The sequence below is a fragment of the Nesoenas mayeri genome, assembly GCF_963082525.1.
Source record: "Nesoenas mayeri genome assembly, chromosome: 2".
Taxonomy (NCBI): domain Eukaryota; kingdom Metazoa; phylum Chordata; class Aves; order Columbiformes; family Columbidae; genus Nesoenas; species Nesoenas mayeri.
Window position 1 is genome coordinate 9,497,674 of NC_137543.1, and position 23,542 is coordinate 9,521,215.

The following is a 23,542-nucleotide window of genomic DNA, read 5'->3' on the forward strand; positions in this document are numbered from 1 at the left end:
TTGTCAGATTCTTTTTCTTTTAACCTTTTTTTTCCCCTCTGACCTCTGAGCTGCTGCTGCTGACCATGCTGAACCTGTGTCCTGATAAGTATCTTATGCTGCCCTGAAATCTCATGCACAGGAAGCATCTGGCTGTTCCCTTGCTGTATGGGGCATTCTTTCAGCGGATTATCTCTGTTTCATTCTGCTTCGTTCTGGCACAAAGCCCTGAAAAAGTCATTTGACTAACCCAGGCTCCCTGCAGATCCAGATCACCCATCTCTCGCTGTTCTTGAGACCCAAGTGATTCTTGCTGCATCCACCTGATCTGGGCTGACTGACTTGGAGACGTGAGCGTTGGCCAGGTTTGCTTTTTCCCTTCCTCATTGCTTTATAACTTATATCCCCTAGAAGGGGAACTGCAGGTTGCCAGGAGAAGGTGAATCAAAATATGCCCAACTTCAGGAAGTGAAGTTGGAGATGGGATTTTTAAAAATCTACTTTAAGTATTCAGAGAGCAGGGTGGTGGTTTTTTCCCAAGGCTCTGCATTTGCAGGTTTTCCATTGAGAGAAAAGCAAAGTTAGCTTCAATTTTGCAGGTACACGATAAAACAAGTGTTTGTGACTTCCTTCTGATTCTACACTGGCTTATTTTTTTTTCCCATTTGGCACAACTCCTCTGCACTCACTTGGCAGGTACTCAGCCCTCTGTGCTTTCCTTTGTTGAGTCAACAATAAATCCAGCCAGAAGAGAACAGCTTAATGGTCTATAGTAATCATCCAGCCAAAATCTTGGCTAAAATATCCTCATCGCTCCAACCTGTATATCTCCTGGGCTTGCCTCCTTTCATCCTAAAGGGAACAGCTTTTGTGGGTGCAGTGGGGTATTGAGGCATCCTTGTTATGTGCTCAAGACCAGGTTGGATTTGGCTTTGAGAGACCTAATCTAGTAGAAGGTATCCCTGCCGGTGGCAGGGAGGTTGGATTAGTGATATTTAAGGTCCCTTCCAACCCAAACCATTCTGTAATTCCATGATTCTATTTCATGAGTAGGGCAGGTAGTGTCAGTGCAGCAAGAAGCTTGAACCCCTGGGATCCTCACATCCCTGGTAAAGCACGTGCCTTAGGAAAATCAAGCGAGCCTTCAATCAGGATGTAGTGCCTTTTCCCAGGGTAAAAATAATCTACTTCATCCCAGAGAAATGGGTTTAACTTTAACATTGAAGCCACAGGTTTTAGTCCTGTGGTTGGTTTCTTTGTTGATAAGATTAACGGTGTTGTCGTGGTTATCTTAATGGTGTTTCACCAAAACACCCCCTTTGCAGGTTGGGTAGGAATGTGTCAATCTCTTCATATTTTGCCTTCTAACTTTCCTATTATCAGGAGAAGCTTTGAGGTGTGATTTCCACTGCTGAGACCAGAAGGTCTCTTCAAAGAATTTAAAATTTCATGATTCCTGAGGCCTGACAGAAGGGTATTTAATGGCTGGGGCTGCTGACATGCAGCAAACCCCTCAGAGTATGCCCGCAAGGAACAAAAGCCTATGAGAGACATACTTATTCATTACTGTGTACACTCATACATTATAAAGCTTAATGTTTGCTTGAAGCTTGGGTGACAGGGACTCCATTTGTGCTCTGTTTGGCTCTTAATCATTATGATAATTTATTACACATCATCTCTAAAAGGTAGATTAAGTCTGAGCATGACAAAACCTCCTGTTGGGTTGCTGCTGAGATCTGGCCAATAAAACCAATGTTAGGTTTATTTTATTTTTTTGAAGTTAAGTCCTTATTTACCTATTACCAAGCCATGCAATTACTTAAAGACATTATTTTTCTGCTCAGTGATGAAATAAGCCCCAAAGTCATATCAGTGGGGTCACCAGGATACCTGCAAATGAGGTCTCTGAGCCTAGCAGTGGTTTGCTAATTACTGCTGATATGATGCCCTGTAAGCAGCAATCATTAGCAAGATGCTGTTTGGCTGCTGGCGGTTTCCAGCACACTGGTGTCTGTGCTGTTCTCTGCCTTACGGAAATCCTGAAGTGATAACCCCGCCGTCAGTACGGGCAAGCGAAAGCAGAGTGGACATCCTTACAGAGGCCAAGCAGTGCTGTTTAGTTCACAGAACAGTCTTTTCGAATTGCAAGAGTTTATTTTCCCATTTGGGACCCCCAGGCTTGACTTTTAAAATGAGAACTGTATTCTGAGATTTTTGTTCCAGCAGAAAATCAGCTGGCTTGTTCCTTCTGAAGTTCTGCTACAGCTGCAAAGGTGTAAAAAGAAATCAGATTTTGGCTCGGACCTTAAATTTCATTTTTTGCATTTGCCAGATCAGTTCTTTTGGTCGGCTCTGTGTTCCCACTATGGGCCGTGGCTCTGTAGGGAATATCCTATGATATTAACTTGCCACCCAATACAGATCTGCTCCTCGTGTGCTGCTGCTCTCACCACTACAACTCTTTCAGATCGTCTTGTGTGAGCTGTCTCTCTTCCAAGGGAGTAACCACAGATGCAACTTCCCGTGTGATTACCAACTCTTATGGAAAGCTTATGGCTCCCTACGAGGTCTCCTCCTCCGCTCCCACTGTGCTGCTGCTTTTCTGAAGGCAAATTAAACAGATCTATTCCTATCTGACTGAAGCCATCGAGTTACTTAAACAGATTGACCTGACTTAGGCTTATCAATTTCTTTAATGAGGTATCCTCTGCATCTTCTGCTTGGCTTTTTGCCATCCTGCTCATTAAAAAAGTTTATTTTGGGATCTCTTTGTTCCAGGTGGAGTCATTGCCAGCCAGTTGGCTGTGTATGTGCCTGACTTTTAGCTCGTAATAATGCTTTAATTTTCATTTTTAAATCTAGCAAGGCACTGAGGTACTACCTTGCCTATGAATGTGTGATTTGGAGAGCATTTTAACTCTACCGAAGGAGCAGCAGTGAAGAGGATGCCTCCCAGATACCTCTGGGAACATTATTACTGCTACTGCTGCTACTACTACTACTACTACTACTACTGTTGCTACTGTTGTCTTTGTTGTTATTATTACTGGTATTATTATGTTTTTTCGTTTAAGACAAAGTCTCTGCAGAGTTCAGGTACCAGTGTGGCAAAAGGGCTGCTAATCAGAAGGGTTTAGATGTATAAGTTTGCACTCAGGCATCCTTTTTAGTCTCTTCTTGTCTCTCTTACCCTTTCCTGGTTCAGAGTCTATCAGAGCTGAACAGTTTTAGCAGGGACAGGTTTCACCATCATCTGCTCATTTATCCTGGTAGAAGTAAAGCCAATTTAATACGAAGTTGTTGCAGAAGAAAAGCCTTCTGCTGTGGCAGATAAACCACTTCTGCTTCTGCCCCTCCTGCTTCAGACACCCAGCCTAGGCAGTGACAGTGTTGTCATCTCAAATGCACGGTTAGAAGAGCGGGGCAGGAAAGCCCAAGATAAGTCTTGCATAATAGATGCCTTCTATATAGAGACACATCTTATTCTCAGACAGAGGAGTGCATGTGGCTCTTGCCCTGGGGAACAGAGCAGGATGCAGGGAATGGGGAGGATCCCAGGGGACCAGTGGGGACACGGTATTATGGATCACACCAATGTGCTCCAACCTCCTGGCTGTGGAGCAGAGGTTGCTCCTGTATGTCACGGTATTTATTACTGACTGCTATTGGGTTTTTATAGACCTGATTCAGCAGAGCATTTGCATCTGCATTATTTAAGTGAGTGGGAAACCCACTCTGTCTTTATAAAGTTAGATGTGTGTTTAAGTGTCTTGCTGAGCTGGGATTAATTTAGAGAAAATAAATAGCTGCTTTCTGGCTTAGATGGCAAGCAGTCTGGGGCCAGCATTTACAACCTGATTAGATTTAAGATGTTTCGGTTCTGAGTGCCTAACTTGAGATACCTCAGCACACAAGTTTATCAAAAAATACAAGCACCCATGAGAAAAGCAGAGCCTTAACCGCATTGAACTTCACTCAACAGCCCCAACACTAATTTACAGATCGTTTTCCAAAGTGCGCGATCCAAACTGTTGGATAATGAATGTAAAGCTGTCCAGAGAGCCATGTATATTGAATTTGCAGACAGTATTATTGAGTTGTGGTCAAACTGACCACAGATAGACCCGCTCTGACTCAAGTAATTGGGTAGCAGACAGTGTGTGAGCCACAAGAGTTTGGAGAAGGTGTTTCTTGTGTTTTTGTGTGTATCTGATGGGCCTGACCCTGCGTTCCTATGCTGAGCTCTGAGAAATTGCCCATTAAAATCAAAGAGGTTTTTGAGTGAATAAGGAGTTCAGACTGTATCACTGTGGATTTCAGTGCCTTCCATTTATTTTCCTTTGATTATCAGTACAACACTTTATTTTTTCACAGTGTAATATTTTATTAAAGGCACATTTGTAGCTAATAACATTTATGAAGAGGCAGCTTTGATGGAAACTGCATCTGAATGTCACTTAAATAATGAATGGGAATGCCATATATTCATTAAAATTTGAACAATGATAACTGTATGTCTGCTAGAGTCCCCTTTTTGATGGATATGGCCAGCAGCCATTAAAATACAGTGAGAATTCTTGTTCACAAGCCCACAATGGCTGATAATAAAACTCTTGATAAGTATTTGCAGTTCAAGACACTAAATTTACAAAAGGGATTCATTGCAGCTAACAGCAACTCTGAAAATTGAAATGTTACCATCATTCAGCTCCTTTTCTCTTTTCTTTTCTTTTCTTTTCTTTTCTTTTCTTTTCTTTTCTTTTCTTTTCTTTTCTTTTCTTTTCTTTTCTTTTCTTTTCTTTTCTTTTCTTTTCTTTTCTTTTCTTTTCTTTTTTTTCTTTTCTTTCTTTTCTTTTTTCTTTTTTTTCTTTTTTCTTTCTTTCTTTTCTTTTTTTCTTCTTCTCTTCTCTTCTCTTCTCTTCTCTTCTCTTCTCTTCTCTTCTCTCCTCTTCTCTTCTCTTCTCTTCTCTTCTCTTCTCTTCTCTTCTCTTCTCTTCTCTTCTCTTCCCTTCCCTTCCCTTCCCTTCCCTTCCCTTCCCTTCCCTTCCCCACTCCCTCTCCCTTTCCCTTTCGCTTTCCCTTTCCCTTTCCCTTTCCCTTTCCCCCCCCTCTCCTCTCCGTCATATGTCTAAAGAAAGGATTTGACTTCCCCGACAGTCGGTAGAGTTTGAATTTAAAATACTAGCCAGTATCCCCAGCTGGTGCAAACTGGCCACAGGGGGAGAGGTGGAGTCTGGGTGCGATGAAGGTATGCACCTTTTGTAGGTATTTCTGCGCCTTTTCCTTTCACAGCAAACCATGTGTAGACAGAAGAATAGGGAGCACGTAGCTAATATTGTTGTTTAAAATGACTTGGCACATGATTTCCAACCACTGTGACTAACATAATCTTTAACATGGATGAAGATGTCCAATGGATATTTAAAATATGCCCATCCTTGCCCTGAGGACAAGGCAGTGTTTAGCACTCTGTCCCAGACCCATTCCCTCTGTACAGATGGAGTTTGTATAGTCACTTGTGACCCTCTAATTACTTGTGACCCTATCAACCTATAACATAGCTCTGGTTTAAAGAAAAAAATAGTCTACTCATCCTAATTTTAGCCCAGATGGTTTGTAGAATTTAGAAATGGAAGTGACCTACTGGGTCATTGAGTCCATTTTCCCCTCTGCTCTTTCTTCCAAGGCATCATGTTTCTGGGCTTTTTAATGTTTACAAATGCATTGCTGCTGCCACTATTTCTCCTGCTCAGTGATGTGTGGATGTCACTCAGCCCTAACAAGGAGACCCACATGGTACTTTGAAGTCAGAAGAAAATATGGAAAAATTCTCTTAATAGCATCTATCCCAGAAAGTGACTTTTCTTAGCTTATAGTAAATATGAAGTACTTGAAAAAAAAAATGTATTAACTGTAGAGTCTGTTAACTCCTTGCTTAGACCTACAACCCCCACCCAACAGACAGAGTGTATTATCCTGGATAAGAGGACTGACAGATTTATATTCTTCATTTTGACCTTGAAAAAGTCTCTTAATAGTGCTTTTCCTTTCCACCCTTGTCCATTCTGCAGGGCAAGGTTTATCTAAGAAAAAAGTGCTTACAAAGCATCAGTAGAGCATCTACTGCGCCAGGGCCCTGAGCTTTATCTCTCAAGCCTGGTCAAGTAAAAAGTAATAAGTTGGTCTTGTGAAGTAACAAATCTTTGGAAGAATCTTGTCGATTTGGGTTTTTGACTGTCACAAAATGCTGGAGGAATTCTTAAGGATTTGGTAAGCATTTGAGTTTGCTTTTTCCCCTGTCATCAAAGATATAGTCTGTTGACTTTGCTGATTCTTTCTTCCAGTTCTGTGTTCAGTTCCAATCTGGCAGCGGGAGCTGGAAGGCTCACATCCTCATGCATTAAACAGGATGTGGTGCCTAATTATTATCTTGATTAAATTTTGTGATTAAGTGGTCTGTAATTGTCTGTAGGCTCAGACTTTCCAAGATATTACTCAGATCTGCGCTGGCTGATCATCTGGTCAGGGTTGAGGTGGCACTGCCTTGATTAAATCTTACTTTAAGGGGAAATGGCACACATCTGTGCGTGCGTGTAAGCTCTGTGGAATTGCTTGATATTTCTCTTCACTGAGCAATATGTAAAAGTCTATGAAGCGCAAGGCTAGATGGGTAATAAATGTCAAGAAAGTATCTATAGAGGGATGTATGTGTAAAATATGTTAATGACTCTCTATTAAATTTTTGAAGACAGGATAATACCAGATTCCTGATAAATTTCCAAGGTATATACAAAAAAAAAAAAACACAAACCAAAAACCAGAGAAAATAAATATGATAGCAACATAACTTCCCCTTGATGACTAAAGCTATGACATTTTTAAAGCTAGGGATGAAACAGTTTTAGGAGTCATTATATCGAAATCTCTGTATTTCTCTGTCCTCTCAGAATAAACCATCCATACATTTTAAAATTTACTGCTTGAATACACTATAGCTTATTGATAAATAGTAATATTAATTAAAAAAAAAAAAATCAAAGTTGCATTTTAACAAAGAAAGGGCAGGCTGGTGGTCAAATGTTGTTTTCCACTCTCAGTGCAACTTGGACTTAAAGACTTGAATATCACCCAGCAATAGGAGTGTGGAGATGAAATCCGCTTGGATAAAAAGTACAGAGCAATGCAACTTGACAGGCTGAGACCTAAAGGGCAGCAGTCTTGGATCCAATAGTCCTTCTTATTTTGAATAATTGTTGTGCAACACGGAATCAAACATTTATTGCTGAGTACAGGCGCATTGGCTCTCCCTGGTGACCCTCTATAAGCAAATGTGCAATACGATTTTATTACCGGGAGTGCATTTCACACAAACTGTTTGCTTTACAGAATTAAATAAACCCGGACAAAGGACAGTCAATACTATTGTTTTGCCTTCTTGAATTTAAATGCTGTCTCCTAGACAGTTCAATAGCAAGCCAGGAGAGAGAATGGTTCTGTCTAAATGATTCACATAGAGAAATTCACCTTTGAGGAAAAGCTCACAAGAGCACCAAAATCAAGGGGTTACTTCTCTGTAGAATAAGTATTCAGACTATTGCCTTCATCTAAGCAGACCAGTTGATGGCTAGTGGGAATTAGGTTGACTGGAGAAATTGTAGCCAAAAGATTTCTTTCCAAACTGGAACAGCCAAGCAGTGGTGAAGCTTTGATTTTGCTGCCAGTGCAACATTTGAAGAGTGAAACCATATTTGTGGCTGTGGCTGAAAGAGCTTCTGGGAGACATTTGAATCCAGTCCATGAATTTATGAACTAGAAACATTTTTCAGCATGCAGGAAAAGGACATCTCAGAGCAGTAGTTGCTTGAGGAAGGACTGTGACCAGTCTTGCCTTTGGGCAGAGCCTGCGATGAGACCCATATCTCTTCAGCACAGTTAAAAATAAAGGCATCTGGTGCCTGGCTTGTCACAGTGACAGGACATTGCACTTTTGTGGAGGGACATTAGGAGCCACTCAAATTGCCAACTAGTGCCTTATTTGTTGTGCTAATGTATTCCTGCAGTGTTGACTTTCCCTTGCTAGGACAAAACTAAACCAAGCAGAGTCAGAAAGGTTAATGGGTTTGGTCTTTTTCCTTCTACCAGGGTTATGAGTGCAAGAGGGCTAAGGCATCCCAAGGCTTTGTCGTCTTCATAAAAACTTGAAAACTCCATTCAGAGATACAGATCCAGCATAGCAGCCTAAACTCTAAAATCTTGTGATTGTTCATATTCAGAGACATGCTGCTGTTGTTCTCCCCCCAACACTATACTTTATACAATGATAAGGTTAAGTCAAAGGGAAGCACTATAAAATATATATTGGATGTGACTGATAGCGCTGCATGGAAGCAAGAATAAATTCAGAAATGCTGATTTATTATCCCAAGACCAGCATTTGGGCTTTTTATGAGAACTAAATTAAGGAAGATAAACACTGGATGACAGGCACAGTGGGACCGGCTATTCAGACTATATCACCAGTCTATCCAGTTATTGAGAACCAGCAGCGAGAAGCCAGCAAAACATTGCAGGAAGTCCTCAGCTGTTGCAGATCTGGTGATGCTGCAGAGATTAGATGTTCTGGGGCCCAAACCCAATCAGGGTATTCTGGGGGGGTTCATCTGCTGCATGGTCCAGGATCAATCTCCAGCTCTAGGGAGCAGAACCAGGGTGCAGGATGACCATTTTCTGACAGTCTAAGCCCAGGTTTGGAGCAATAGGAGCAAAGGAAGGTGCGATATATAATCTCTGCACTGCAGAATGTGTGATCTGGCAGAGGAGTCCCCTTGAGCAAAATTGTATTTGTGATAATTTGTGAAATAAATAAACAGGAAGCATCAGACACAGCCAGATGAAATGGGAGCTACAGGAAAGCTGGTCAACAGAACCATGATGAGGCACCTGTTAAGTCAAGGGGACTTTTTCTTTCAATAAGTTTATAATTGGTGATCCCAACTTTTGAAACAAAATATTTGACAATTGAGTTCAATCTGAATAAATGATTTTATTCACTTAAAAGCTCCTGCACGTCTTGCCAAGTCTGATTCTATGACTATGATTCTAACTCAGTAATGTGCTGTTGAGACAGGTAGAAAGTGCTGCTTTCCAAAAATAAGCAGATATTACGCAATAAGCTTAGTTACGTTAATAACTAAAAGACGGATGTACTATTTATTATCTGCTTTCTAATCCAAGTAGACAGTCATACTGATGATTAGTGATTTTTTTTCCCCTTATAAAGAGAAATATGTGGGGAAAGGCAGAACATATTTAGCATTCTCATTCTACATTGCAGCTTGGTAACTGATGACATATGCTGGAACATGTTACTAGAAGCTTTTATGTTGGCTTTGAACCTGATCTGACAAGCCACCTCAGGAATTCTTCACAGGACCCTTGCTCTAGCTAGATTAAGATCCTTCTTGAAGAATCTGCATCTGGAGTTCTCATTGAAGGGAATGAAGTAGATTTGGATAGGTGGTGTATTTTTTTTGTCCTGTTTTCATTGAATACAGGAGGTGTCCTGCATGTAATATCCACTATTATAAACAGGAACATTCTTAAGATTCATCCTGAATTTTTTTTTTTTTTTAAAAAAGACTGTCTATAAAACAGCTGTTGGAAATCATTTGGAAGACTCAGCCAGCTTTTTGTGAACTTGGAGCAAGCTCAAAATACACTGACAAGGCCAACAGTGAAAAAACCTGTTTGTTTTCAGCTGATGTATCCTTCTTCCTGCACTCTGGGTTATTCACACTGCCTCTCTTTAGGCACTTATTTTTGGTGTCTAAATTATGAGCCTAGGCAAGGGTTTCCCTGTTTCATGGTTGCTCAATGGAGGAGTTTAACTTCTAAATTACAACTGTGAGTTGAAAGTGTGAGATCGAGACATGCATCCCAGCACCGGGCTGGAGCTGCACGTCCTGGCTCATGTCCCAGATGTTCATGGGTTGTGACCCAAGAGCTAATCTACTTCTGTTCACTGGCTCCATCACCTTCAGGTGACTTACATTAATTACCCTTTGCAGGAGCACTGCTGTCTGCATAAGGAACCTGAGCGTAATATCACACCAAGTGCCAGATTCTGGCACAGCAACCTCAGTGACATAAAAGGGGTTGTACAAGTGCAAGTAGATGGTGCATATGGCTTCCCTTCCCCAAGTAAAGGCAGTGTATAAAATTTGGGCTCGTACGCCTACATGGAGATACAGAAAACAAACAAACAAAAACCTTGAGCTGATAATATGTACCCGTGTCACATTCAAAAAACTCTTACGTAAGGTGGGTGGCAATAGCATGGTGTGTCCTAGATGGAGGTGGAGGCAGTAGATAACTGCAGTGGCTGCTTGGGGGCTCAGCTTCTGCTGCCAGGACCCAGCCTGGGACACTGGCTCCTTTGCAGGCATCGCCCGCATGTCGCTGGATCACAGCCAGTGAGCCAGCTGGTAATGCTCTCTCTATCTGCAGTTTACTTTATCCCATAAAGTCTTTCAAATGCTTCCCTGCTTCCCGTCCTTGCTTTTTAACTGATGACATCGAAGGACTTTTACATATTTTTCCTCAATCTTTTATAGGCTCTCCCCACCTCTCATCGTGTCACGGGTGATGCCCCTGACGCTTGATCACTGTGCCAGCAAGCTTTTTTCTTTTCCAGAAACCAATCTGTTGCAAGGCTGCCTAATAACCCACTCATTAAGCCCTCACCTCCCCAAAGCTCTCAACCTCCTTGGCTGCTCCATCCTTCTGCTGGAGGCACCAGGGATGGGGCGCACACAGACCCTGGGAGCAGCAATCCCTGCCTCCCCACTCCGCTCCCAGGATGCTGCCTTTGCCAAGCAGCATGGCAATCCGGGTTGAATTACCAAAGCAAAAGCCAGCTGAAGTGGTGCAGTGTTACCCTCTTCAGAGACCAGCTGCTCTCACCTGGCGTCTCACAGCTAATCATATTGACAGGAGTCATTGTTTATTTTCCCGCGTCCTTGTCTTCCTTGTTTTATGGTAAATTAGAGCAGGCAGGCAAGCCATCCATCAGCCTATAAATGCTGCAGAGTCTTTTGGCTTTGTGCTAAATAATTGTGCATTTTATTGCTATTTACACATTCATTTTCCTGGGCGATAAAATGCAAACTGCAGTCCTCAATACTTTTTATATTTTGTATCTGTATTGTGGCAGCCGCACAGAATTCAGCAGCAGCTTGCGGCCTGCTGCCGTAAATTCAGTCTCTTATTTTAGTAGATCTAACATTTATTTATAATTAATGTCAGGGACCTTACACAGTAATACCAATTATTGATTTTTATATTTTTTTTAAGAAAAAGAAATGACTTTTTTTGCCCAGTACTACCATAGCAACCCATCACGTTGCACTGGCTAATCTTGTCCAGAACAGCGGAAGAAAAGGCTCTTAAAAACTGAGTTGGTGGTGAAGTTATAAAAAGCAACACATGACCCCTTAACTCCAGGGTCTGTATAGATGGGGATTGTCATATGGGGGACAGGGGGCAGTAAATCAAATTAGCAGCTCTGTTGGGCTCGGTGAAGGCAGGTGGGAATAGGAAAGCTCTGTAGCAGGAGCTGTTTTAGCCATTGCAAAATGCTTTTTGGAAGCATTCCAAAATGCTTTTGGAAGAGGCAATAGGGTTTAAAGTCCCAATGCAGTGGGGGGCAGTGAGGGGCACAGGTTCTCCAGTGGATCCTCAAAATCTCATTGATAATGACAGAGGGGTACCCACTGTGTGCATGGGTCATGCACTGCCAGTGGTGCCCATGGGATGCAGTGGTTCCTGTATGATAAATGTAATGTAAATAAGAAGCAACTTGAGTCCTCACAAACATGCATAGGGTTGTGAACTGGACCAAAGAAGCCTTAAAATACATCTTTATACTTCAAGCATTCTATTACTTTCTTGCTGTTAAGATAGCTAGTTATGCATTTGCAAACTAATTTGCCCTTATCAGTAACCCTTGCATGGCTTGGGCTTCTTCTTCAGTCTGGCTGTGGCCCGTTATGCCAGAAAGTTTGCTGAGGATGGCATCAGGCTTGGGAAAGACTGATGGGAACAGCAGCCAGCTCCATCTTAAACTAATTTTTTACCCCTCCCAGGGACCGCTGTCTAACAAGTGCTTGGAGGACCCAGGCTGAAACACAGCCCTGAAAGAGCTGTGGGTCGGAGGCATGAAGGGGGCTGCAGAAGGCAAAGTAACATTTCTCTTACTGCTCCAGCTTCCCAGTTCTAATGATTTACCTTCAAAATGCTGAGCAGCAGTGGGAAAAAGAAGTAGCAGAGTCAGGAGCACAGTTGGGAGCTGGGGATGAATGTTACATTTTTGCCTTGAACTCTGTAATGATGAGAATAAGATGAATGACCACAGGCTCGTTCACACCTTCCCTGTCTATAAAACAGAGTGGCAGCTGCACGTGTTGTGCATGGTGGTGTTTGAGAGATCACGGAAAAAAAAGGCTTGAGGTGAAGAGCTGTCATGGGAGTTGAATAACCGGCTCATTGTGTGCCACCTACCCCTCTAAGGGTTTTGCCCCAGGTTAATCCTCCCACAGCAAACCAGGAAATGCCAGGAAATGAAAACAGAGATGATAAGTCATTTTTTGTGCCTAAAAAATGGGTAATGAAGGCCTGTTTCACCTGGGGTGTGTGCAATGTCTTTGTATGAGCGTGGGAAGAGATGCTGTCAGACCAAAACTGGATGTGACTGAAAACAGGTAAATTGAGGGTTTCTCAGAATCCCCGAGGGATTCTGCTTCAGGTTCTTAGGGGTGTTGAGTGGCTAAAATTGTGGAAACCAGTAAGTGGTGGATGCACAGCATCTCAGGAAACTCCCAAATGAAAGCAGTGAGTGCTTTGGCCATTACTTGTTTGTCTTTATTCAGCCACAAATGCCACCCGGATTTTGTCACTTCAAGTCTAGCATTTCCAGGGATATTTTAAAATTTCTTTTTGTCTAGGACTATTATGATTTTTTCTTTTTTTTTTCTTTTTTTTTTTTCACTTGGTCATCAGGAAGACATCTCTATTTTCTTTTCTTAAATAGCTTGGTATTTCTACAGTCTTTTAAAGACGTCTGGCTAACTTGAAGTAATGTGCAACACCTGTCGAATCATAGGATTTACATATCAGGGTTAGATGGCCTGGAAATGGGAGAACACGTACACACAATGTGATGTGTGCTGTCACAAAGCTGTATTGTCTGGGTTTCGGGTAGGTGTTGCCCACAGAAACCTCACCTGCATGCAGAAGAATGTTGCTGATGGGCATTTGGGCAGTAAAGAGGCTTTGTTCCTCCCTGGTACCACTGGTGAGGCTGCAAAAACTTCTTCATACCTTTCATCTGCTGTGATGTTGCCACAGAGCCTGGTGACCAAACATGCAGCTCACCTTCATGGTTTTGTAAAGATGTTTTTGAAAGCAATGCCCTTTTTTATCCTGCACGTGTTGAGCAGGTTGAGCTGTATATCATGTTTAACCCCATGGATGCTTTGCAGCCTCAGCCCTGCTTTGCAGAGGATGAGTTGGACAGGGTGCCAGTAGCACCCTAGAGGCTGCAGTGTTAGGACAAGAGATAATGGTTTTAAACTAGAAGAGGGGAGATTCAGACTATATATAAGGAAGAAACTTTTTATGATGAGGGTGGTGAAACACTCGCCCAGGTTGCCCAGAGAGGTGGTAGATGCCCCATCCCTGGAGACATTCAAGACCAGGCTGGATGGGGCTCTGAGCAACCTGATCTGGATGTCCCTGCTCATGGCAGGGGGTTGCACTGGATGAGCTTTGAAGGTCCTTTCCAACCCAAACTATTCTATGGTTCTATGATTCTAATACAAGCTGTGAAGAGGAAGAAAGGTGATGTCCCTGTCATTTGTTTCAGCCCTTGCTGTAGAAGAGGCTTTTTATCATGGTGGGAGGGTGCTTTGGTTCAGACCACCAGAAATTTAGACAGTGGCTAAGTCATTGTGTGGCCCTCACACTTCTTACGTGCAGCAGGGTGATCCCTATAAGGGTTAATTCCAGCTGTAAGCCCTGTCACAGGGCAATAAACCTGCTCCCAGACCCTTCCTGCTCCCAGCTAATCCAGGCAAATCCTCTTTCCTTGTACCTTCTCTTTCTTCCACTACCTTGGGATACAAAAGTTGAGGATGAAGAGACATTGTAAAAATACTTTTTAACCATTTTGTATGTACATGAAAGCAAAATCAGTCTTCCCAGGTACAGTGTAGCCCTCACTGTCTCTATGGGCCACATGCATATGGTTGTGTGCAGTCTGCTCAGCCCACATGGTCTTCCTCACAGGGACCCCTGGCCCACAGCTTCCCAGGATTTTTCCCATCATATCCTAGCACAGTGTCATGTCCCATAAGGGCTGGGAACACAGGCTGAAACTGTTCTCCAGGATGCCTGTATCTGGAAGCAAGGGGACATTTCAACTGGGGCTGTTCAGCCTGGAGAAATGGAGACTGAGGGGAGACCTTATCGCTCTCCACAGCTACCTGAAAGGAGGTTGTAGCATGGAGGGAGTTGGTCTCTTCTCCTGGGTAACAAGTGATAGGACGAGAGGAAATGGCCTCAAGGTGCACCAGGGGAGGTTTAGATTGGATATTAGGAAAAAATTCTTCACAGAAAAGGTTTTCAAGGATTGGAACAGGCTGTCCAGGGAAGTGGTTGAGTCACCGGCCCTGGAGGTGTTTAAAAGATATGTAGATGAGGTTCTTACGGACATGTTCCAGTGCTGGACTTGGCAGTGTTAGGTTTGTGATTGGACTCAATAATCTTAAAGGTCTTTTCCAGCATAAATAATTCTATGATTCTTATCCTTCTACATCACTGTGCAAGCCAGGGTGCAACTTCAGCAGCAGGTGGCTGCTTGCAGTCACTACACAGTGATGCTCTGAAGTGCTCCCAAAGAGTTTGGTTTTGGTTTAGGGCTGAAAAGTTCACAGCTTAATGTTTCATCTGAAGGCTGTGCTTGTTCCAACTTCTTTCTTTAAGACTGTTAATCAAATGCAGGTTTGGGGAAGGGCTTTGTTGACTGTTTTCTAAGCCAGGGATGGTCTTCTAATGATAACAAATTGCTTGGAAAGACAGGAGAATTTCCTCTTGGCTGTTTTCAGAAGGAGTTGTTAGACAAATTTCTATTAAAATAGTTTTGTGTAGCTGATTGCTGCTGCCTTTGCATGGGAAGAAACCTCTCAGCACCTCACCCAGCTGAGCCTCTTACAAGTCTGTGAAAGAATGTCCAGAATTAAAGCCAAATCGTCTCAGTTTCGGGTGTCAGCCAGGAGCTGCACCTCACTGAATGGCTGTGAGGGGTAAGCAGTTCTCTCCTCAGCTGCCTTTCTGGCTCATAGCTCACTGAACAGCAATGACTGCATATATTTGTAAAACTCAAGCAAGATCATTTTGCCTTCGTGTGCCATGTGCTGTCACTGTGAGCCCCATCACCGTCTGTCTCCCACGCTTCCCTCACTGTTTCTCCTACAAATCAATGATGCACCAAATCTGCCATGCATGTAAATCAGAGAAGGGTCAATGAAATTCAAAAGTAAGAAATACAGGAGGCTATAAAATGAGAATAATTTCCATCAGCTACAAGTTTGGAAATGTCTCTGCAGCAGTGCTGCCTGTCACTAGGAAATCCATCTTTTACACAAAAAATCTAGGAGCACTCTGGAAATCTGTTGGGGCACAGGATCCCCTGGTATCTGCTATGTTTTCCTAAGGATGGGAACACTGCAGAGAAAACATCTACCATGTGCTAGATCAACCCCTTGTAGCTGAGTGTGACAATTCTGGGGCTGGGGACTCTTGTCCCTCTTTAGACTAACTTAAAAACAGTGATGCCCTTCAGCTGATGCTACATCTCCTCCATAAGAAGTCACAGGTCAGTTCTCTTCTGGGAACATTTAAGTTCTATTTGTAATGACTTCCCTTCGGATGCAGTCATTATTTTTCAGCATTCATCTTTTTTTCTTCTGTTTTATTTTTTTTTTCTGAGCAAGAGACACATAATAAAAGAGATTAAAAACTCATCTTGCCCTGTTTAAAACCAAGCCAAGCAGAACTGCGTATTTTCAAGAGTTTCTTGGTACACATTTCCCAGCAAATCCCTGAGAGGTTTTAATTAAAGGTGAAATGACTTTTCTTTTTCCTTTGCTTAATCAAGGCCACACAAATAAAAATCCTGTAGCTCCCACTTGAAAAGTAAACTTTTTGACACAAACTAGTGACTTATTTAAAAGAAAACGCTAAGCCCCAGGGCTCTTCTGCCTGCAGTCACTGGAGACTGTTGGTTTTTCATATGATGCCCATTAAAACTTGCTAGGAGCTTTAATGTTAGAGCAAGAGGTGACATTTTTGTAAGTGATGTTTTAAAAGTTACCGTGAAACTTTTCATCAGAATGAGAACAGGTTCCCACATTCATTGCATTAATAATATGCACAAAAATGCAACAGAAAGAAAAAGCTTCCCTGTCCCATCAAAAATGGAGGGATGTTTTAGATGGGGAAAGGATATTGCAATGAACATCAGATCCTGTTCTTGGTGTTTGAATGGGAGATGTGATCTTGTACCCAAAGACAGGATTTAGCTTTAGATGGTGCTCCATTGTGGAGTTTGTGCTGACATGGTGTTAATATGGTTATGGTCACTTAAGGACAGTGACCTCAAGGCTGAACCTGGGGTTTCTGAGCAGCACCAAACCAGCCCATGAAGGACTGGTGATTATCTTTTGTTGATGCAGGAGAAAAAGTTCTTGGTTTTCTAGTGCACAACCAACTGGGCAGATGTTGGAAATTAATCAGCAGGGGCTTCCCTATCCTACTTCAATAAGCAGAGCCCAAGGACAGAGATCTTCCCTCTTCCACTCTTTGACATAGGTAAAAGAGTAAATCCAGGCTTATGTTTCCAGCATCTGGCCTGCTATGGCATGATTTTTGGATAGGACATGGTTGGCAGCACAGCAGAGGGAAAAAAAGAAAAAAGGCAAAATTGAACTAATTACTGCTTTCTTGTATTAAAATTTCTGCTTTTACAAAATCTACCGATGATAGTCTGATGCCATTTTAGAATTGAAAATTTTAATACTAAATAAATTAAATCTTCCTCTGCTAATTATTTCCGTATGGATAAGAGATACTTTGAATTTCTCTTTGAACAAGAAAGCCTTTCAATATTCAAGGACTGCTGGCTACCTTAGCAGTCTCCCTTCTTATGTTTTAACCATCTAAGTAAGACAAGTGGAAAAGATGCCATAGTTTTGTGCATGTCTGTGTGTGTTTCTCCAGCATTCAATTATCAGCATCCACATAAGTCAGTATTAACATCTTTAATGCACTTCAGGATGCCCAGTCGAGCGGCTGTATGTGCAGCTCTGATGTATGCAAATCCATTTTGCACGCAGCTCTTGACATATTTTCATATTTGGGATTATGGGAAGGCTTTTCTGTGCCACTCTGATGTATGCTAATCTTTGTTTTTCTAAAAACACTTTAAAAGTCTGGACAAAAAAAGACAATATTTCTTCTTCACTGAAATCCTGGGGTTTTTCTGTACCCAGGCTACCACAAGCAAAGCTTCCACCGATGGAGCACCAAAGTGTCATAATCATATTGCCTGCTCTGGGCAGCTACTTCTATGCATCAGATACTAGAGACAGCCTAAGGTCTGGCAATCCCCTGGATAAAAGGCAGCCTCAATCATTCATGTCTTTTCTGTCTGTCAACACTGTCATAGATGTAGAATAAAAGGGGGAATGGGACTGTCACCACATGCACAGCAGCTGGATGATGCCTGGGCTGGGAGCGAGAGGACATAGTACATTTGAATCCAAATAGGTCAAGTGCTCCTATTAGGGATGTATAAATGGTCAATCAATTAAACTAGCTGCCTAATGGCTTTGTAATTCTGGCGTGTAACACAGTATATTAATTATCAAATGTGTTATTTATATCTGTGATAAATTTTTAATGTATTATTTATTGACTCCTTATAAACTTTCTGTGGCTGCCAACCCCCCAGAAGCGCACATTTTAAATGGAAATCTCGAAGTATTATTTTGTACTTTCCATAGCTTGCACTGACTGTCAGGGCCAGATTAGGCATAGATGCTAAACACCTCTGAATTTAATTGTGGGCAGTTTTGACACCTTCATAGCACAAGAAAGACCAAACGGAAATCCCAGGTTAATGATGGAGAAAATCCCTGTGGTGTCATTAAACCTTCTCCAGAGTGATTTCAGTCTGCCTGATGAATAAATGTTTAATGCAGAGCCGTATCAGTTGGTGTCATTGATTGTAAGACGAACGCTGTTGGTTTAACGAGAAGCCCATCAGTGTGAACATGAGTTAACAACCTCACAGTGCCAACAACTGCTCAGTATCGCTTCAAGGCAGGAATCCCAGGGAAGAGAGTCAGAGATGCTCACATGAGCACATAAATATGCTTCCGAGATTATGAGGATTATTGTCAATACCATCAATATTATCATTATCATCTAATCTTCCTCTGAATTTAGAATTATAATGCCATGAGGTTCCCTGCAGTGTGTTAATCACTCTGTTAATGTCAGAAATCAGGGTTACTCACAATGTATTCTTTGAAGTCTGTTCCATGTGAACAACTGTATGTATAGTCACATACGTTTCCCTGCAATTTTAACCAAGAAAGAGACTGGTGAATATTTTTGAGCTGGGTACTCACAGACAGTTTAGCAAAACACCTGCTGTCAATGTGTTTGAGTTCCACCTTTAGTTTAGAGTGTCCTATAATCTGAAATAATCCTATATCCTTACCTGTAATCCTAAAAACTGAAACTAATACATGTACAGGAATCACTTCTACAATACTTTCAGCTTGCCTCTATTTTTAATACTGCTCTTGCCACCATTAATTTGTCTTTCTGTATTTGGATTACTGGAAGGCAGCATTCTTACTGTCTTGGGGGAATTTGCAAGACTTAAAAAAAACCCACATGGTCATCCTAATATGAAGTAAAACCAAAAAGAAGAAGTGATAATTTTTTTCACCCTTCTCCTAGCAGAGGTGAAAATAGAGACTGTTGTTTGATTGATTGATTGATTAATTGATTGCTTTTTGTTTGTTTGTTTGTTTATTTGATTGCTTTTCCATTTTGAACTCCTAAATAATTTGCTCTCCTTTAATTACCATAAACTACATATTTTCTAGATTTTTTTTTTAAATTAACCATAAACAAGTCAGCAGTGGAGCTGCCCATAAAGTTTGAATTGATCACCCTTTTCGCTGGCCTCTCACAGTTTATCCCATGAAGAAAACACTGAGGGACCACTTTGTGAGGGGTGGCTGCTTCATGGTCTGCAGATGTGGCTGAGTGCACTCTCGGCATGGTAATAACCTTGATAAGACTAGGCTTACCTCAGCAAGTTTTGGTATGTTATCTGTGGGCTTTTTCATTGAGCCTGGCATGGTACCAATCCTGGCTATAGAAACGAAGAGCTGTTGTGTAAACAGTGACTTATTCACGTTATAGCTCCTACTGGAAATAAACTGATTGTGAGTTGATCTCCATAGTCACGGTCATCCATGTGTTTCCAAGTGATATCCAGGTGAATGTTGTTCTTGCATAGCTGGTGTGTTGCCGGAGGAAGGAGTTGGGTTCCCCATAACCTTGCCCTTCACACCAAACCCAGTTTCACTCTTCTCTCAAGGCTTAAGATCAGGTGCTGTATGAAGGGACAGCAGTAGGACACACAGTGTTTATCAGGGATATGTCAATTTGATGTGGAACCTGGAATGAATTTGCAGCATCAGCACTTTTTATTCATAGAATCGTAGAGTAGTTTGGGTTAGAAGGGACCTGCAAAGGTTATCTAGTCCAGCCCCTTGCAATGAGTAGCGACATCTTCAACTAGATCAGGTTGCTCAGAGCCCCATCCAGTCTGGCCTTGAATGTCTTCAGAGATGTGGCATCTACCTGCTCTCTGGGCAACCTGTGCCACCATCCTTATTGTAAAAAATTTCTTCCTTACGTCTAGTCTACATCTGTCCTTTTTTACTTCAAAACCATTACCCCTTGTAGGCCCCTTTTAAGTACTGAAAAACTCCAGTAAGGTCTCTCTAGAGCCTTCTCCAGGCTGAACAACCCCAACTCTCTCAGCCTGTCCTCACAGCAGAGCTGTCCCAGCCCTCTGAACATCTTGGTGGCTTCCTCTGTCCCCTCTCCAACAGGTCCATGTCTTTCCTGTACTGAGGGCTCCAGAGCTGGATGTAGGACTCTAGGTGGTGTGTCACCAGAGCAGAGCAGAGGGGCAGAATCACCTCCCTCGACCTGCTAGCCACACTCCTTTTGATGTAGCTCGGGCTATGATTGGCTTTCTGGGCTGCAAGTGCACATTGTCAGCTCATGTCCAGTCTTTCATCCACCAGTACCCCGAGTCCTTCTCAGCAGGGCTGCTCTCAATCCCTTCATCCCCAACATCTGGGAGTTGCCCCAGACCAGATGCAGGACCCTGTGCTTGGCCTTGTTGAACCTCATGAAGTTCACATGGGCCTACTTCTCAAGCTTGTCCAGGTCCCTCTGGATGGCATCCTGTTCATCAGGCATGTCAACCACACCACTCAGCTTGGTGTCATCTTCAAACTTGCTGAGCATTCACTCAAACCCACTGTGTCGTTGGTGAAGATATTAAACAGTACTGGTCCCAGTATGGACCCCTGAGGGACACTGCTTCTCACTGATCTCCGTCTGGATGGTTCATCAAGGAGAGCTTTGGGATCAACCAGGAAACCAAAGACTTAAGCCCAGGTTGTCACTTTTTTTCTGTGTGGTTCTTCATTTAGAGGGTGATTTAAGCTTCATTGGTCAGAGCAAACTGTTCCAGACCTGTTTCTGTCTGCACGTGCTGCCCAGGAGTGGAGTGAAATCGCCCTGTAGCCCCACAGGAGAGACGGTTGAAGTATCCACGCTTCTCCATGCTCAGCTCCTAAGATGACTTCTGCCACAGACAGGATGGACAGGTGAGGGCAGAGATTTTGGAGCCAGATCATCTTTCATGGCACTTCCAGCCCCATTCAAAGCAAAATTTCCCACTTAACCTGAAGACATGAGTAGGAACTGTAGCCCATGGAGGGCAACACAATTAATTCTGGATATTAACACTGCGATTTCTCTAGAACAAACACTTCTTTCAGGAGTTGACTCTTGGTATGCGAAGGAGGAGGAAGCTTTTGCTGCTGCAAACGCCTCTGCAGCAGTGGAGGATAAAACATCTTCACCCTGGTGGGAGGAGGCCAGGATGGCAGCTCCCAGTGCTCAAGGGTACGGGCAGACTCATGACCCCTTCTGAGCCAGAGCTCCGGCTCTTTCCTCAAGCATTGCGAGGGTGTTTTCATTTCCAGGCCACTCAGCGACGTGCCTGATAAAGCCTGCTGAGATAAAGATTTATTTTGAGGCAACAGAATGCAACTTCCCCACCCAAATTTCTGTTAATCTTATACTCATCTTGCACAAAAAGCTGTTTGCTTAACCTGACTGCACAGGCCTGTTACGCACGTGGGCAGGGCAGGCTGTGTTAGAGTACCAGGGAGATCTCCTATCTACCCAGCCAGCCCAAGCCTGCCAGAAAACTTACTCGCTGATAAGACACAAGTAGGTAATTTTTTTTCAGATCACTGGCACCTAAAATGCCGTGCAGTTACACTCCATAAACCACCTCCAGTTTTTATTCTGTTCACTCTGATGGGTGAAATGCTGCCCAACAGCTGGCTCCAAATTCAAGAAGCGTGGAGTAGATGCTGTCTTCAAATTTGCGTAAAGCTACTTTTTCTCATGGCTTAAATGTTCTGGAATAGTTTTGTTTTCTAGGCAGTGCTGGTGTGATTAGTTGGATTTGCTGGAGGTGTGCATTTTAATAAATCCAAGAGCAATATGCCAACCAGCTTGCCTGACTTCGATGCTACAACCCTGTTTAACAGTGGCAGTCAGATTTATGCCTCGCAGCATAGTCAGGGATGGGGCAGAAGAGTTACAGATCATTTTCTCCCTGATTAAATGGCAGATGAAACTTAGGACTGCTTTTCCATGGCTGTGGGCACACAGAACAGCAGCACCCATGTCACCCCTGTGAGGATGTAAGGAGAAAGTTAGCTCTGAGAAACAAAGCTCAGTCTGATTTTAATTAAGTTATGGATGGAAAAGGGGAAAGGCATGTGGCAGCTGGTGCTTTTTCCAAAATGGCATCCTGTGGTGGCGTTTGGTGCCTGAGAAGGATGGGACTCACCTTTACCAGCCAATGCCATGGGGCCAGTGGCATTTGGGAAATCACACAATAAACAAGCTGTACAGCATCTCCTCATGTCTCCATCACTCATGTTGCTTTCAATGCTTGGTGAGACTGATCTCCTCGAGCCAGAGATGGACCAGAGGTCTTGCTTGAGCTCCCAACATCATCTGCTTGAGGGAGATTCACATTTGTGCCCTGTGTTAAGTCTGACAGGCTGCCAGGCTGTCTCCTAATTGCACAATCTATCTCACGTAGCGAAAGTCTCATGCTCAGAGGTCTCTGGCAAAGTGTCAGAGCAATGAAGTGTTTCTTTCTAAATGTCAGCCAGCTCTGGGCAGTGGGAGGCAGCCAGTGATGAGCCAGGGCAGACAAGCCTGTGGTTTGCAGTGAAACAGTCCCCTCCGTTGTTCCTCTCCAGGCTTAAGCACAGAACTGGGAAGGAAATGAATGTATATTTTTCCAGGGACAGGCTTTTTGCTGCCCTGGGATGACATCTTCCAAGACTGTTCTGGGCCTTTGTGGGTGCATTAAAGCAAGATTTAACCTTCCATCCTCTCTCAGGCCCAGGCTTTGAGACCAGAGGTTGCTCAAGTAGTTACTCACAAGGAGTGTTGATGGGAAGAAAGTCCCAAAACAGCATGAAGGATGCTTGAGGACATATTGTTTGTGTTGCCAAAAGGCTTTAGGACAATATAGCTGTCAGTGGCTTAGCTGGGAAACTAATTCATCTGTGGATGTTTTGAAGGGGGGGAGATCTGATCTGGGCTTCTGAAAATGGACATTTGCAGTTCTGCCACCGAGACCTTTCTAGCACAGCACAGTCTCTTGAAGTTGAATTGTGGCAAATCTCTACTCCTTGAAGTACTCATTTTCCAGCTGTATAATACTGTGTGTTGTAGAAGATTTGTATGATGGCCACCATCAGTCATGAAAGAGCTTCAGCAGGTCACATTATCCTTCCTCAGCTTCTGCCAGGGCAGTTTGGTACGTGTTTTTTTGAGTTAAAAGGAATTCAGGACCTTTGAACTGTTCAAGCAGTGAATGGAAAGCTGGAAATATGTCTGTACAGAGATGCTGTTCCTTGTTGCCTTTGTGCTGTTCTGCCCAACGCACTGCATCTGGAAAACACTGGAGGCATTAAACTAGAGAAGTGCATTTCATACCAGGGTTTTAATGTGAGTTATGGTCCAGAAGGTAAAAGCTGGATCCTAAAGCGCCGGCATCTAATGCAAGCTAACAAAGATCTCCTCA

General features: G+C 42.9%; 1 protein-coding gene across 3 annotated transcripts in view; it reads left to right on the forward strand.

The window, feature by feature from the left end:
* ST3GAL1 (ST3 beta-galactoside alpha-2,3-sialyltransferase 1) overlaps nucleotides 1–23,542 on the forward strand; it is a 78,509-nt gene that overhangs the window by 23,578 nt on the left and 31,389 nt on the right. The window contains exon 1 of one of the 3 annotated variants that reach the window (XM_080340364.1): nucleotides 20,931–21,026. The exons of the other annotated variants lie outside the window; for them this stretch is intronic. The gene's annotated coding sequence lies outside the window, so the exon portion shown is untranslated. Of the gene's footprint in view, nucleotides 1–20,930; nucleotides 21,027–23,542 lie in introns of those variants that run through there. 3 annotated transcript variants of the gene reach the window in all.